Source organism: Macrobrachium nipponense, chromosome 24 (genome assembly GCF_015104395.2).
Source record: "Macrobrachium nipponense isolate FS-2020 chromosome 24, ASM1510439v2, whole genome shotgun sequence".
NCBI lineage: Eukaryota > Metazoa > Arthropoda > Malacostraca > Decapoda > Palaemonidae > Macrobrachium > Macrobrachium nipponense.
In genome coordinates this window covers 78,996,902-79,003,516 of record NC_061091.1, presented here as the reverse complement: position 1 = coordinate 79,003,516, position 6,615 = coordinate 78,996,902, and the positions used below count along the sequence as shown (strand labels likewise).

At 36.2% G+C, this 6,615-nt stretch overlaps 1 long non-coding RNA gene across 1 annotated transcript; it reads right to left on the bottom strand.

The window, feature by feature from the left end:
• Positions 1-2,409: 2,409 nt before the first annotated feature.
• Positions 2,410-3,247, bottom strand: LOC135204516 (uncharacterized). The gene is made up of 2 exons (XR_010312261.1): positions 3,196-3,247; positions 2,410-2,986 (listed from the first exon to the last, which is right to left on the bottom strand). It is a non-coding gene; the product is annotated as an uncharacterized LOC135204516 (long non-coding RNA).
• Between the last annotated feature and the right edge of the window lie 3,368 nt (positions 3,248-6,615).

Genomic DNA, 6,615 nt, shown 5'->3' with positions numbered 1-6,615 from the left:
TACACAGTGATTTTGTGGGCTTCTTTTTCAATCTTCAGAAGAAAACTGAAAGAAGCTTTTGTTTGGTTGTTAATAATAATAATAATAATAATAATAATAATAATAATAATAATAATAATAATAATAATAATAATAATAATGAGATATGCTCATCACCATGGGTGAGTAACATGGAATAAGAGATATTACAAATGGAAAAAATTGGAAAAGTCATTTTGCAAAGGAACTTATTCATTGGAGAAAGATACTAAAGAGATGTTACTGCGCATGTCTTTAGAGAGAGAGAGAGACATTGAGGGAACATTGGTCAGTGTTCTGCTTCCTTAAACTCTTCACAATTTCTACATTTATAACTCAATCTTCTTTTATTCATTGATATGAAAATATTGTTATATTAACAACAAAAAATTATATATTGTACATCATGATGATGAAGCAATACTTTCATGGCACTCGTTGGCACTGAAACGAGGCCCAGTTTTTTGCTTGCTCGATGCTGGTATATAAGACATGACTGCTAAGGCAGGACATTCACTCACTCAAGTGCCTCTGTCGACTGAACACTCCTCAACCTCAGCTCTTCAATATGAAGGTGGTTAGTCAATGAGCACATCAGGTCCAGCTCTGATTCACAAGTCAATATATAAATACGTCTCTGAGTAACTTCAAGATTTATATCTAAATTCAATTGAATGTTTTCATATATAAAGATTATTGCACTGAGATTAATCAAGATTAAGATTTAGAAGATGATTTCCAGTCTCTGAATAACTAATAATCGATTATTTCTTCTCATATTGCAGATTGGCTCAATGGTGTTGCTTCTGGTGGCTCTGTTTGCCATCTTGGGATCCTCTGAGGCCATGCCGGAGCCTGAAGCCGATCCTGGCTTCCTCGGTGGTGGATACTATAGGCCATATTACAGACCCATCATCAGCTATGGCTATGGAGGCTATGGTGGTTACGGAGGCTATGGATAGTAAATGTTTCTTTTAATGACGACGTCGAGAAAAATTCTTCAGATTCTTCAAATGCTCCTAAAGCTACTTTGTAATTAGATTTCACAATAAATTACAGATAAAATCTTTACTTTCATATCTCCAATGATTATTTAAGAATATAGTTTGACTGAGAAGCACATCAGACCCAGGAAGAATTCAGATCATCCAAACTTTTTGAAAAGTACAAAGCAGCTTACGAAAGCAGTGACAGAAGAAGCACCTCCACCGAAGAATGATGATATGGGAATTAATTCTGTTGAAAATAATAGTTAGTTTTGAGTGATGCTGAGTAGATCTTTCTGATGAACTGTGCCAAGAAGTGTACAGGTGAGAGATGCCTCGAAGAATCCAGGCATTTGTTTCTTATAACAGAGATGCACTGAAATACTCCATTTGCCTTCTCTTGGAGGGAGGGAAGTTTTGAATGAATTGAATGTATCTCTTAATGTGATACAATGCAATATGGAAATGCTGCAGACACCCTTTGCCATTTATGAGCATTTGAATATAACTGATAAAACTTCAAAGATGGAGACATGATGAAGGTGTTGCGTGATGTTCATTACTCTTTCATATGCTTTATGCACACACGCATATATATATATTATATTATATATATATATTATATATATATATATATATATATATATATATATATATATATGGGAGCGAATAAAAACGTTAAAATGTAGAACGGTAATATTATAGTTTAGAGAACAACTGTCTCTCTTCAGGTATGTGATGAACGAGAAGAGTTACAGAAAAGTGGTATTTACACCAAGAGGTCCAGAAGTAAACCGTTACGTCACCCCAGTTGACAATTTCTCTTCAATCTTTTTAATTGCTGTTTGGAGGAAGATTTTATCTATAGTATCTGAGAGGTTCACCATGCTTCTTTGCTTAATAAAAGCTGATTCTACAATCTGGCTTTTGAACAGACAATTGCTGCTATAAATTAAAAGTGACAAATTCCAGCTTATTCTGTTATTATTCCCATTCGGAGTATAGGTTGTCCTTCTCCTCGACAAGTGTGACCTTCTCTTGTTCCTTGGCAGACAGTTGTCCCCATGACAAATCATTGTCAAAGTGGTTACTCTTATTATAATTTCATGTTGAATCGTCTCATGAAAGATTTATTCATCGCCTTTACATACATCATGATCAAGAAGTGATTTACACACAATCCTGCCGAAGGATTATTTCACAGTTTGATGTCTATTAGTCAGTCAGTAAGTCAGTAAGAATTTAGAGTAGTTATCCTTCTGTGGTGGAGGTGCTTCTTCTGGCACTGCTTTTAAAAGCTGCATTGTGCTTTTCACAAAGCTTTGGGTGATCTGGCTTCTTCCTGGCTCTGGTGTATTTCTCAGTCACTTTAACTCTCCTCAGTGGAAGGGAAAGGAAAGGCGTCTATTTGGGTTCTTTCTTTATTCTTCACTTTCTTCTTTCATTCTTTCTTTGCTATAAGAGACTGGCCAAGAATTCAGTCATTTCAGCCAAAGGTAGATTCAATCAAACTTTGCGGCTAAAGTTGATACTACATGTCCAATATCCCACACAGAATTGATATAAAGAGTTTCTGAAAATATGTTTTCTCTCAGAAAATATTTTGAAGGCCAAGCTATCATGCATGCAAATTAACAACAGCTGCATAGTGCTTTTAAAAATCAGTCTATTGCATAAATACTGAAGAAATTAAAGAAGATATTTTATCTGTAATCTATTGTTAAGCCTAATTACAAAGTAGCTTCAGGAACATTTGAAGAATCTGAAGAATCTCTTTCAATGTCGTAATTTAAGAAAAACGTTTACCATCCATAGCCTCCGTAACCACCATAGCCGCCATAACCATAGCTGATGATGGGTCTGTAATAAGGCCTATAGTATCCACCACCGAGGAAGCCAGGATCAGCTTCAGGCTCCGGCATGGCCTCAGAGGATCCCAAGATGGCAAACAGAGCCACCAGAAGCAACAGCATTGCGCCAATCTGCAATATGAGAAGGAATCATCGATTATCAGTTATTCAGAGACTGGAAATCATCCTTAAGTCTTAATCCTGAATAATCTCAGTGCAATAATCTCTATATATAAAAACATATTCATTGAAATTTAGATATAATTCATGAACTGACTCTGTGACGAATTCATATATTGACTTGTGAATCAGAACTGGACCTGATGTGCTCATTGACTCACCACCTTCATATTGAAGAGCTGAGGTTGAGGACTGTTCAGTCGACAGAGGCACTTGAGTGAGTGAATGTCCTGCCTTAGCAGTCACGTCTTATATACCAGCATCGAGCAAGCAAAAACTGGGCCCTGTTTCGGTGCCAACGAGTGCCACGGAAATATTGCTTTGTCATCTTGATGGACATTATATAACCTTTTGTTGTAAATATAACAGTGTTTTTGTACAAATGAATAAAAGTAGGCTTGAACTATAAATGTAAAAATTGCGAGGAACTTAAGGAAGGGGAACACTGACCATTGTGATTTTTTTTTTATTTCCTAAAATTTGTTACCTCTCTCTCTCTCTCTCTCTCTCTCTCTCTCTCTCTCTCTCTCTCTCTCTCTCTCAAGAACGTACAGGTTGCTTTGCAAAATACGTGTATAGAATATATGAGTAGATAGCAATAATATATATATATATATATAATATATATATATATATATATATATATATATATATATATATATATATATTAGTAAATTCAGAAAATTTACTAAACTACTACTAGTACTACTATTTTATTATTATTATTATTATTATTATTATTATTATTATTATTATTATTATTATTATTATTATTATTATTATTATTATTAAGACAATTTCTTATAAACTATTCTTTTCTCTGTTGTCCTAAGAATAGTTTGATTTCAAAATGATTACACATTCAACTCTTCTCCTTCCCTTCGAGGAGAGGGTCTTTGTGGTCTTTGCAAAAAGGGTCTTCTTGGTCCCTGTAAGTTTTGGTCCTTCATTATAAAGAGTGTTTTTTATTAATGTTTTTCTAAATGATGCACTTCAGCTGGAAGAAGGTCAGACTGATTAACGAGACTTCCTAAGTTTTTCATTCACTTCCTTTCCCTCTCATTCTAAACAATCATCCATTTCATGTCTGTTTTCTCATTTCAATGATGATTGCTTGAGTGACTGGTTTCCGTTAATATGGCGTTGCTGGAATAACGTTACAGAATATAAGAGATTTTTATTTGGCTAGTTAGTGGGGCCCGGTACCCGGGCAGTGAGGCCGGGTGCCACAGCCCAAGACGATGTGACTGTATTCAAAAGTAACAGTTATCTAACACCGGTGTTGTTTTTGGTTTTTTTTTTTTTTGCCGAGCTAACGCTCGAACTTTCTATTTCCTTTTCTTGTTATTTCCTATGTTGTTGTACCTGGCTTTCTTGTCAGGACGTAAGAATTCACAATTCAATATTTACCGTAAAATACCAACCTAGCGTTAGTTTCCCCGGATGTCATTTTCACCCGTATGATCTTACCATATTCAGCAACGATTTGCAAAAATGGCTTGGTCTTGTTAGTTAGGTAGTCACTGAGTAGGGAAAGACTCTCTCTCCTTTACCCCTCTTTAACCCCTAATGCTTATAAATTGGTCCATCAGCTGTTAAGCACTTGCGTGGGATGCCGCATTAGTGAAAGCTACTTACACACAATAAACAGACAGACTAAACTACTGTTTTTTGTAATGAGATGGCTTTAGATACACAACAATTGATCAAACTACCTATGTCAAAGCATTCATGCAGACATCGCAGGTTCGTGCCTCCCCAGGGTTGGCAAAAAATCACTGGCTCTGTATCGTGCTCAGTTACTGCGGCAGTGTTAGGCCCTGTCCACACTGGCGGGCATTGCCCGACGGGCAAACACAGTTCCCATAACCCGTTCCGCTATACTGACCAACCGAGTATTGAGCCAGAACGATGCGATTGTCTGGTAACACTGCTTCAGAAGCGAGAGAAAATATAAACAGCTGGAAGTGCCCGACGGGTATGCCCGCTAGTGTGGACAGGCCTTTAGGGGGTCTTTAGCGGTGGGAGGTTGAAACCAACATTCTTTGGAAGTTTCTGGAATTTCAAGTCAGTGGCCCCTTTGGTGGTGGGCTTGTTCCATGTGAATAGGTTTCATGTAATGAAATAATGATTATAATAATATACAAATTGCAGAAGTGCCCAGGATCTACTTTCTTTCGCCATAACCAGTGTGGGTTAATTGGTAGACCTCTGTCCTTTCATTTGAGAGACTTTGGTTCAGTCTCTATGTTCGTCATCATATTTTTGTGAAACACGTGCTAATTTGTACATTAGGTCCATTTATGTATGTGTGTGTATATGTATATATATATATATATATATATATATATATATATATATATATATATATATATATATATAAGCGAATACCACAGGAAAATGATAGTCAGAAATCCAAGCGCTTTCGTCTTTACTAAGACAATGTCTTAGTAAAGGCGAAAGCGCTTGGATTTCTGACTATCATTTGCCTGTGGTATCTGCTTATTTAATGAAGTCACGTGCATCTACTGTGATTCTTTTAATATATGTATATATATATATATATATATATATATATATATATATATATATATATATATATATATATCTATATATGTGTGTGTGTGTGTGTGTGTGTGCGCGCGTGTGTGTGTAGTGAGACTTTTTTTATAATAAAAAGATAAAATGGAAAAAGGAAACAGCTCACAAGCATTCAACCGGAAATTGTGAGCAATTACCTTCAGTGAATAAAGGGAACGTCTATCATCCTCAAATCGTAAGACCTACCTAATTTAGGATCGCCTTCCTCTCCCTTCAAGGGATCCTGGAAAGCAAAAGACTGTTCCTGTCATCCTGCTCTCAGAGGATATGTCTCCTCGAGTCCTCATGACAGGGTCCTTCAGCCAGAAAAGACGTCATTTTAAAAAAGGGTATTACAGACAGTCTGTAGTTGACTAAGCCATTCACAATCCTTGGCTTAGAAAAGACTTACAGACACCTATTCTTACACTGCAAAGGCTAGCCAGCCTTCTTGCTCTCATTCCCTGGTGGAGGTCCTTCCGCTGCTGTCACTTGTGTCCAAAGTTACTTTGTGTTTGAGAAAGCATTGGGTAGTCTGGATTCTTTTCAACTGTGATGTAACTCAGTCACTGTAACTTTCCTTCACTTTCCTGTCTCAGCCTTTCTTTACTTAAAGAAGCTGGCCAAGATTTGTGCAATTTCAGCCATAGGAAGATTCAATCAAACTTTCCATTCTAATGATGATTATACGAGAGATTTTCTGTCCAAATTCACACTTAAAATTGATGTAAAAAGTTATTGAAAAGTTATTCTTGTTCAGGAAATATTCTGAAGGCCAAGCTATGATTCATGCAACAGCTGCATTGTGCTTTTAAAAATCAGTCTATTGTATAAATACTGGAGAAATGAAAGAAAACATTTTATCTGTAATTTATTGTGGAAAATAATTACAAAGTAGCTTCAGGAACATTTGAAGAATCTGAAGAATCTTTCTCGACGTCGTCATTAAGAGAAACATTTACCATCCATAGCCTCCGTAACCACCATAGCCTCCATAGCCA